The sequence below is a fragment of the Nothobranchius furzeri genome, chromosome 7 (assembly GCF_043380555.1).
Source record: "Nothobranchius furzeri strain GRZ-AD chromosome 7, NfurGRZ-RIMD1, whole genome shotgun sequence".
NCBI classification, from domain to species: Eukaryota; Metazoa; Chordata; class Actinopteri; order Cyprinodontiformes; family Nothobranchiidae; genus Nothobranchius; species Nothobranchius furzeri.
Window position 1 is genome coordinate 60,372,760 of NC_091747.1, and position 11,846 is coordinate 60,384,605.

Sequence of the window (11,846 nt, forward strand, 5' to 3'; positions counted from 1 at the left end):
GTCCAATGCATGCATTTTTGTCTATATTGAATCTAGCCAATGCCCCTTTCACTGTCACAAGTAAAGACTCTGCATCCAAACGATGGACAAAAATTTTTTTGGGGGGGGGGGGGGGACATGTCCCCCCCACTTTTTCCAAAGTCAAGTTTTGACCCCTGCACTTTTTACCATCCAAAAACAATATTACGCTATATTAAATTGACCCTGGTTGAGCTCTAGGACCAAGCGGAAAACAATCGTTTGTGTTGAAGCTTGTTTCCCATTAGAGCATATTGTAAAGTCCCCCCCCGTGTCTCCCCCACTTCTAAAGTGAAAATTACGTCCATGTGAAGCAGTCTGAAACATTCATTAGTTTTCAAAATAAATGAGACCAGTTGCTTAACTAGTAAAACAAATATGTCATTACCTGTGAAACCTCAGTGGCTGAGGTAAACAGAACAGAAAATTAACCAAAGGCCTTTAGGATACATGCTGCGGTCTTTCTCCTGGTTTGTTATCGTGCAAACTGCTGAAATCATGCTTGATTTTGCAATTGTTGGATGTTTTCATGAGCTGGCGGGACCAGCAGCATGGAGCGCTTTCACTGTGGATGCATGTCTGAAACACGCGTCTGTTACGGTACACGATCCTTACGCACTCAGCGGAAGGACCGGCTAACACTAGAACGTTTTAAGACCAAAGAAAATAATTGTAAATCCACTGTAAGGAAAGTCTTGTTCTTCTCAAATAAAATGTTATTATGAGCATTTGATTGTTAAGTACATCTGTAATGGGTTTGTGGAGGGAAGGAGGGACAGATGCAAATGCTGTATTACAGGACCATACCAGAGAGCACTGGTCAGCTTTGTTTATACTGTAAAGTTGTGTAGCAGTGGCAACCACCCAGTGCAGCCTTTACCACTTCATACCAGTAGACCCAACAAGGCTAGTTTGAAATATTTTGTGCAAGAATCTTGTGGATCCTCATCTAGGTTTAGGATTTTATTTTAAAAGCAGCCAGTATTGTACCATTTTAAATAATATCACTGAATCTGGATGCAAGACAAGAAAGTTGTTTCCTTCGTACTAAAGCGGTGAAAGTGGTGACGTTCGAGACAGTTTCAAACACACTTTCAAGATGAATTTATGTCCCAGCTGTGAAGTGTGAATTTCTTTCCGATAACTTAATGGAACGGAGACAAGGAGGGCTCCACACACCCCCTCAGTCGTAGCATTATACCCAGACAGTTTGTGCTGCATAATTTAACTCCATCTGTGAAAAAATGTGGAGCTTGCTGAGTAGAAAGGCATGAGGAATGAGGTCGCCTGTGCTCGTGGTGTCTCTTCTCATTCTGACGCTGGCTGGTACAACAACGTTTCCCATCATGACTAACAAACATTTAAGCTAATGGTGGTTATGGGAGGCGTGTCATTTTGGGTTTCTCTCATCCAGGTCATGGTTAATCCAACAACTCCCTCTTCTTGATTCTTGGAGAAAATTTTCTTCTCACCCTGAGAACTTTGTCAGGTCTATATTGGCCTATGATTAGAGTACTCATGCTTATTTCCACCCTTATAGAGTGGTATCACTCTAGCAGTTTTCATATTTTCTGGAAATCTTCCTTTAACAAATGATAGATTGCATATATATGTATATATTATATATATATATAGATGGTCTAATAACTACGTCTATGATGTTTTTCACAAGAGACATATTCATTTCGACATAATCATTTGAAGTCTTGTCCAGACACTGTGGCACTACTTGTAAAATTTCACTCTCATCTACTTTATCAAGAAAAATACTATCCACAATATATTTTATTGTTTTTCCAGTATTATCATTTTAACTTTAGGAATTTGTTTAGCTAAATTTGAGCCGATGTTCACAAAAAATTTATTAAAGTCATTTACGATTTCTTTTTTATCATAAATATCCATGTTGTTTTTTATAAAGTAATTTGGTATTTGTGGCCGTACCATATCTTTTTTTAGAAGTTTACAAATTACACCCCATGTGTTCTTTGTGTTATCCTTGTTTTTATCTAACAATTGACTGTAATACTCCCTTTTCTGATGTTTTATAATCCATAGTAATTAGTTTTTATATTTTTATATCTCACTTCTGATTCTTTTGTCCTAAGCTTCAAAAACCTCATATATAATTTTTTTTTCTTGCAGGCATTTTTTGTACCATTTGTCATCCACGGTTTGTTAATTTTCTTGGCATTACCTCCTTTTTTGATCATTTTACAGTTCTTATTGTACAAAGTTAACAGTATGTTCATGAAAGTATTATAGGCAATATTCACGTAATCTTTGTACACACCATCTCATTTCTGCTTCTTTAGGTCTTCTTTAAAGGCATACAATGCTGTGACTGATCTATTTCTTACATATACTTCTGTTTTGTCTCGGACAGGCTTACTATATTCGCGCTCAAGAATAGAAAATGTGGGAAGATGGTCACTCACATCCGTCAGTAAAATTCCACCTAATAACAACGAATCTCCTGTTTTCATGTTAGTAAAAATATTATCAGTAATAGTTGCACTATGTGTTGTAATCCTAGTTGGTTTAGTGATCATGGGGAACAACCTGTGCTATACATAGAATTCATAAACTCCTTTGATATATTCTGCCCTCTCTCTAGATCTACATTAAAATCACCACAAAGGAACACAAATTTACTATGAGACTGATCAAACGCATCAGTTATTCTATCTGTAAATTTCTCTACACATGACCCAGGTTCTCTATAAACACATATGATGATAATATTCTTACCCATTTCATTGATTATCTCTGCTGTAACCATTTCCATAATATTACTAATAACAGTTGTCATGTGCCCCACAAGTTTACATTTGAATTTAACATCTACATATAAAGCAACCCCTCCTCCCCTTTGATCCATTCTATTGGCATAATATAAATTATAACCCTCAATCTGAACATCGTTTACATCAGTTTTCGTTAACCATGTGTCATGAACTCCTCCTCTTAAAGAGCAAGTCAACAACCTACCAGAGTCTAACTCCACTCCCACTTCATGTTTGAAAAATGCAACACATGCTGTTGCCTGGCTGACCGAGAGGGCGGAGCCGCTAACAAATACACACACACACATAGGCTCACGACAGCATTGTGACATCATAATGTACCAGTTTACATCATAGCATACTTCTTAGCCAATAGCGGTGGCAGATTTAAATTAAAATGCAGTGCAGAGTTTTTACCTGACAACGGCACAACACTGACAGTTTTAGGCAGATTATTTAAATTTTAACTAAGATGCACTGAAGTGCCAAATTATTGACGACACGTGTCTACAGCACGATTAGACACTCGTTTATTTAGTTTATCAGCAAAAAAAAAGTTCATTTGGGGGTGACTTGCTCTTTAACCTCCTCTGCGGGCCTGGCTGGCACTGCACTCCATTTCCCAGCATCCCTGTCACCGACGCTACCCGGTGACGTCATCCCGCTGAGCCTATTTAAGGACCTGTCACAGCTGAGCCGGCACTCAGTCATCATCTCATGATAGACGTCAACCCATTCTAAGACAACTAAGTCTAATCTGCCAACTCTGAATACCATCCGGGAAGAGAACTTCCCACGCTGTAATCACTCACTACCAAACACCACTCTCTCCGCGCCTGGGTCTCAAAGCCACACTCCAGCTCAGCCGATCGCTCCTGACACCATGTTTCTGTCACTGCAATTATACTGAAGCGTTTACTTACTTGATTCAAATAATCTGTTATTTTTCCTAAATTACACTTTAAACTACGTCTATTGAAGTCAGTGCTCTGTCTATCACAGGCCCTATTATATCATTATATTCTCCCACTGTATAATATTTACATTCATTAATAACAGGACAAAGCTAATTATAATCTGTATTTTTGTCTAATTCATATATTTTATCATTAATTTCATCTATTGAGGCAGGTTGAGGCAGGCAGTCAGGATGTCACCTGCACAGCTCTTGGGGGAATTCTTTTGGCGCATGTCCTCCCATTAGGGAACCTGGGGTCATCACAGGACACTCGGGAGAGATGATATCTGTAGAATGGTCTGGTGAATGCCTGAAGTTCCCACGGCAGGAGCTGATAGGAGCAATTCAATTTCAATAATTTATTTCACTCAAATTTTAAATATACAAACTTCAAATCAGAATATAAGCATTCGAGTGAAAAAGGGGGAGGAAGAAGAAAAAATCTTATATGACCTACCCTCTTTAACTAAGACAAGATAAATAAAAAAAGTACAAAATGGCCTTATACACAAAAAATAAACCGCTCTCTTACTTCCACAAATAATATCACTACTAAAACATTAATCCTCCATCCTCAACTCACCAAATCATACGATTTTAGCATTTTATCTTTATAATTTTTTTGAATTGATCAGTAGTTATACATTTTTTAATTCATCATCCAGGTTATTCCATAATTTCACACCATATATTGAAATACACATTTGCTTTAATGTAGTACGAACAATTATCCTTTTAAACTCTGGTTTCTTTCTACTCTTATCATTTTTTGGGATCAAAACAAAGAACCTTTGTAGATTAGTTGGCAGTAAATTATTTCTAGCCTTAAACATAATTAGTAAAATCTTCAAGTTAACCAAGTCTTTGAATTTCATAATTTTAGATGGAACAAAATATTTGTTAGTATGTTCTCTCGGATTTGCTTTATATAGAATTCGCAAAACTTTCTTCTGTAACAGAAACAAAGGATTAGTGTTTGTTTTATACGTATTGCCCCAAACCTCAATACAATAAGTTAAATATGGTAAGATAAATGAATAAGATAATGTCTGAAGCGTTAAAATTTCTGGAATACCTTTGACTTTGTTTAAAATTCCAATACTTTTGGATATTTTTTGTTTCATATATTTTATATGGGATTTCCAAGTGAGTTTATGGTCCAAGAGAACCCCTAAGAATCTGACTTCATTTACTCTATCAATTAAAAAACCATCAATAGACAACGTAACTAATTCATTAGTTTGTCTGTTACCAAAAACCATGAATTTTGTTTTATTCCAATTGAGAAATAATTTATTGTCATTAAACCACTTCTTAAGTTTAGACATCTCACAAACCATATTTTGAATAATAATTTCTAAATCATTTCCAGAACAAAACATATTTGTGTCATCAGCAAACAATATGAACTGTAATACTTTGGACACATCACAAATGTCATTTATACATAGAATAAAAAGCTTAGGGCCCAACACTGACCCCTGTGGGACACCGTGTGTAATCTCTAGTGAATCTGAAATTTCATCATCTAACTGTACAAATTGATTTCTATTGGTCAAATAACTACTTAACCAGTCATGGGCGATTCCACGTATCTCATAATCCCTCAGCTTGGAGAGTAAAATACTATGATCTATTGTGCCGAATGCCTTTTTTAAATCAATAAACAAACCCACTGTAAATATATATTTTTTCTATTGCTGATGAAAGTTCTTCATTTAATTCCAATAAAGCCAGGGATGTAGATTTATGTGATCGAAACCCATACTGACTCTCACTCAGGAGGTTTTCATTCTCAATAAAGTTATCTAGTTTCTGAACAAACCATTTCTCAAACACTTTAGAAAACTGGGAAAGCACTGAGATTGGTCTGTAATTATCAAACTTATGTCTATCACCATTTTTAAATATTGGAATTACTTTTGCAGTTTTCATTTTTTCTGGAAATGTACCACTCTGAACAGACAAAGTACAGATATAAGTGAATGGTTTAACAACATAATCAATAGTTTTCTTTACAATCATCATGTCAATCCCTTCACAGTCTGTGGATGATTTATTTTTACTTTTCCTAACTATCGTCAAAACTTCATTTTCACTTACATCCCCTAAAAACATCGACTGTAAAATTTTGCTCCCTCCTTGTATTTTTCCAGCTTCATTAGTTTGTGTTTCCAGTAGTGGTGTGCATCTCTACTTGCCTCACGATTCGATCTGATTCCGATTATCTGCCTAAAGATTCGATTTGAGTATGAAACGCATCACGATTCTTCACACAACAATTTTCATTACTTAATAAAAGCAGTAGAATAGTTTTCAATTTCTTTTTTATTTCGATGTGCCTGAAAAACAGAACATTCATCTATTCACTATAGTGAGCAACAATGTTTAAAGTGTGCTGCCTATAATTACTTAAATAATATAAGATATAATGTTGTCTGTACAGCAGCTTTAAGATAGAATACAACTGAACTTAAAAATAGTAAACAAATACTGTGTTGAGTGATTCTTTCACATCCAGGATCCCAAAACTGAAATTAGCCCAGACATCCGATTTAAATGTAACAGGTGCATCTTTGATTATTGGTAATGTTCGTCCTGTATCCCTGTCCGCCATTTCTGTTTTAAATTGGCGCTAGGGCAACACAGTGCTCATGTCATTGCAACTTTGCCCCCAGAATTAGTTGTAAAACCTCAAAACTTTATTGTCCTCGCGCGTCCAGAACATAGACATAGACATAGGGAGAGGGAGAGAATCTCATTATGTCACGTTGCTGCATCGATGCAGAATCATGCACGGCTGAATCGCGATGCATCTTAGAATCGATCATTTTTCCCACCTCTAGTTTCCAGAGATTTGGCCAAACTTGGTCCTATGTTTACAAAAAATGAATTAAGTTCATTTACCACCTCAGCTTTATCCCTCAAGATCTTATCTCCGTTAGTAAAGAAATCCGGATAACGGGCATGCTGAGAACTGGATCTTATGACACTATTCAGAATTCTCCATGTTCTTTTCATGTCACCTATGCTTTCCTTCAGCCTTAAATTATAATGATTTTTTTTGCTTGTCTTATTAATGATGCCAATTTATTTTTGTATATCTTGTACTTAATTTCTGTGGCTTTGGTTCGGTATCTGACAAAATCTCTGTATACTTTGTTTTTCCTTTTACAAGATTTTAGTAATCCCTAAGTTAACCACGGTTCTACATTCGTAATTATCTTTTTTCTACAGACAACTACAGGGCAGTTCTTATCACATAAAGATTTATATGTTTTTAAGAACGTATCATATGCCACGTTCACATCCTTCACAAAAACCCCACTCCAGTTCTCCTTCAACAAGTCATTACAAAATGCTGTTATAGCTTCCTCTGTCCTTATTCTAACATGTTTTATCTGATCTAACTCCTTAGGTTTTTTGAATAAATTTTTATGTACTATAAAAATTGGTAGATGATCACTTATATCACTAATTAGGGGACCACTGTTAGCGGTCTTCTCAATTTCATTTGTATAAATGTTGTCTATTAATGTAGCACAGGTACTGGTGATTCTAGTAGGCTGAGTGATCACAGGATATAAACTCCTGCTGGACATCACATCCATAAAGTCTCTAGTCATTTTGTTTCTCTAGTTAAGTAAATCAATATTGAAATCTCCACATATTAACCAGGATTTGTTGTCATTTAATCCATCTATGAGAGTTTTGCATCTTTCTTTAAAACATTGTAAATTGGAGCCAGGTGTTCTATATACAGTCTACTATAATGTTTCTAGTTTTTTCCATTTCTATTTCAACAGCTGCACATCTTCCACAGCTACTGCCATGGCCTCCAGTATTTTACACTTCAAGGCACTTTTGACATACAGTGCAACCCCTCCACCTTTTTTCTTTCCTCTGTTTGTATAAAACAAATGGTACCCTACCATATCAAAATCTATACCCTTTTCTCCATTTAACCATGTCTCAGATAAAGCAATCACTTCAAATTGGTGCTTAAATGTTTTCATATATGCATTAATTTGGTCAAAACTAACGTAAAGACTTCTACAATTAAAGTGGATAAGTGAGAAATGACCTAACTCTACAGAACTATTAAACTGATCATTTGTGTAATATTTACAGTTATCATTAATTGTATTTAACAGATTACCATCTGGATCAATATTGTTTTCATAGTCAATTGTGTTATATTCAGTAACTTCAAATCTTTTCAGAGTTTTCACAGCAGAATTTGCCATCAACTATTTTTCACAAAAGTACCTCAACTCTTGTGACTTAAGAAGAGTGTTGACTCCTTTAATCAATTCATGACCGGGGCTTGTTCTCTGTTGAGCATGAACTGACTCCCATCCTGCGCTCCTCAGCATTGATTCCAGATCGGGAACCTCTTCTGGAATATTCATGTTTACTCCAAACTCACGTAGTCCAATAGCAGCAGCCTGGGGGTGCTGCTATTGGACTGATGTGTGGAGCAGCAGAAGAGATGACAATCTAGGCTTCGTTTCAAGTGTTTTTGTCCTTGTGACCCTTATAACCCACAGATGACACGATGAGACCCTAAATACAGACCTGAACTTACCAACAAAATCTAATATTAGGACTTTAAAACCATCCATTTTAGGTCAAATGTGTTCTTATTTAGACCAGATATCTGCAAAAGCAGGATTTGGGGACCTTTTAAGACTAACTGATGACATCTCAATCTGCTTCTGTTGTTCAAAAGAAAAGTGAAAAGGTCCAAACGACAGCAGCTTTGTGACTAACCGTAGAATAACACCTAAATCAAAAAACGCTCAGAATAAGGCGTCGGCCCATGTCTTAGCAACATCTACGGTAGTTTAACTTTTTCACTGCAGCCCTGAAATCCACTGCTACATATTTATTTCCAGGTGTGACAGAGCTCAGGGGTGGAAATAATTCTTAAAAGACCACAAAAAGAATCAGTAATTAAGTAGTTTTATTTGATTTTGATATTATAATTTTCCATTTTGATCATTATCATCTCTCGGCTTTTGTTTTGCTTAAAAAAGAGGAATACATTGAAAAACAGATTCAGACAGAAGGGTTTGCTTGTGAGGAGCTGTTCCTTGTGTGTAACCATTAAATAACAAGAGCAGACGAGCTTGGTGCTGAACACTAATAGCTGATGTATTTACAGCAGGCTCAGTCCTTCCCACCTTCGGTTCTGCATGTGTACTGTATAAAAACCTGGTTGTTGCTGGGTTGAGGCCCGGTTAATGAGGTTTGCCGGGGAGTGGCAACGCCACGGCGTGATGTTGTATTTTCCCGGTTTTGGCTCAGTGTCTCCACTCCACTTACCTCAGCTCATTACTGCGCATGAGAAGAGGTGTCAGTGGTGCTGTGACCTCGCTGGTCCGATTCATTACCCTGCATCCTACACCCGCCCCCACCCCCGGAGCCAGCCTCGTCTACAGATTCAAGGTGACAGTGAGAGGCAGAGAAGGGGAAATCGTAGAGTAAGAGATAGAAAGAAAGAGGGATCAGGATTGGTCCAATTAGCAAACTCGATTTGTCTTCCAAAGCGAAACGTGGATGATGATGTTTTGCCTGTACTTGCCCTTCATCAGAACTTCTCACAGGATGCTCTTAACCCTTTAAGACCTGCCATAGAAGATACTCGCCAGAACTTGTATTTACATTTTTACATGCTGTGGTGCCATTTTTTGGAGTATTTCAACTTTCTATACCTCAATACAACCCTTACATTATAGATTTTAATTCTGTAAATGTAAAATCTTCATAGAATTTTTTTTTTTACTAAAAAGTGCAATTCTCTCTACAGAAATTGAAAATTGTTTGTTGTTTTTACACATATTTTTCATTATACAGAAATGCCACAGCTTTATCCCTTTATTCCTCGTGCCTATAAACACGCTGTTCTACAACCAATCTTGAAAAAACCCGGCCTTGATCCCACCGATTACTCTAATCTCCGACCAATTTCCAAATTACCGTTTTTATCTAAGGTCCTTGAGAAAATAGTGCATGCACAGTTGATGAAACATCTGAATGAATTTCAGGTAATGGACACCTGTCAGTCTGGTTTTAGAAAACAGCACAGCACTGAAACTGCTCATCTTCGGGTCTTAAATGACATTTTTCTGGCTTTAGATTCAGGTTTCCATGTGGCTCTGGAACTTTTGGATCTATCTGCAGCATTCGACACGATCAATCATGACATTTTGATCACAAGAGTTCACACTTGGGCTGGCATTTCAGGCACAGCCCTAGATTGGTTTAGGTCATACTTTTGTAACAGGTCTGCCAGGGTCATGTTGGACGGCTGTTCATCCGAGTCACAGCCTCTACGTTGGGGTGTCCCACAAGGTTCAATTCTCGGCCCGTTACTGTTCAACCTCTATGTACTGCCCTTAGGAGCCATTTTCAGAAAGCACGCTGTCTCATACCATCTTTACGCTGAAGACTGACAAATCTATTTTTCATTTAAGCCAACTCAATCAACGAAAGTTCTGTCTGATTGTATCCTTGAGGTCAAGCAATAGCTAGCTGATAACTTCCTCCATCTCAATGACTCCAAAACTGACTTAATCGTTTTCAGTCCTAACAGTACCACGGCTACTCATCAACCTGACCTCAACTATCTCTCACCTAATGTATCCTCTGTAATCTCCAACCTTGGAGTAAAAATGGACCAGGCTCTGAAGATGGATGCCCAGGTCAATAACACAGTTAAATCATGTTTTACCAACTAAGACGCATCTCGAAACTAAAGCACATCCTGAGTGTCCGTCTTCTGAAATCCGTGGTCCACACTTTTATCACCTCAAGGCTGGATTACTCCAACTCCTGCTTATATGGCATCAGTAAAGCAGCTCTCTCTAGACTTCAGCTGGTCCAGAATTCAGCAGCTAGGTTGCTGACTGGAGCTGACAGAAGACAACACATTTCTCCAATTCTGAAATCTCTCCACTGGTTGCCCGTGCAGTTCAGGATAAACTTCAAAATTATGCTTCTCACTTACAAATCCTTGAACCATCAAGCTCCTCCATATCTGTGTGAACTTGTCCATTACTACAACCCGCCGCGTGCTCTCAGGTCTGAAGATAAGCTCCTCCTAGCTGTTCCCAATGCACGTTTAAAAGGCCGTGGAGAGAGGGCTTTCTCTGTCTGTGCACCCAAGCTGTGGAACGCATTACCACTGCTAGTGAGGCTAGCACCAACAGCTAGCATTTTTAAATCACGCTTGAAAACTCACTACTTCAACCTAGCTTATACCACATTATTATGAACCTCACTTACATCTGCGCTGTTTAAAAATGGACTTCACAATATCAACTTCCGTACTATTGAGGTTCTTTTTAAAATGTTTTGCTAATTTTTTATTCTCCCTGTGTCTTATTGATTTTTAGCTGTTAGTTTTGGGAATTTTGTTGTATTTCCTTTTTATCTTTTATCTGTGTTCGACATGTTTGTATAACGCCGGTTTAATTAACTAACATTTTTAGTGTACAGCGCCTTGTTTGGTTGTAATGCCTTGTGAATGCGCTTTATAAATAAAATTGGATTGGATTGGAAATGTGTCAATGGAAAAAAGTTTCACACAATCCTTTCAAACAACCACATAAAGTCAAATTAGATAGAAAGGCCGACATGAAAGGCTTTTAATTCATGCAGTGAAGAGATTTTTTTCTCTGCAGAATCTACCAGAAGTGGTGAACATCTGCAGCAGATGCAGAATTTTCTCATTCTGTACCAATCACAGTAAAATCAGTTGTGAAGCTCCGCCCTGACAGAAGTAAGCCCTAAATAAATAAATAACCTTTTCAACACAATGGTGAAATAAATGTGCTGCAGGCTTTGGGCTGTCCTGTATGGATGTGTAATTACATCAATGTCTCCATATGAAGCAGCGCAGCGAGGTGCAGAAGCCGAACACATCTCTCAGCAGCGCTAAATTAGCTTTGGGATGTGTCATGTCAGAGTTGTTGGACTTGCCCTCAGCAGGAATGCTTCCTTCCTTTCCCCACACCCATTCTCCCTTTTTCTCTTCCCCGTCGACCTGTCAGCTTCCATATCACTGCTGCGGTGTCAGA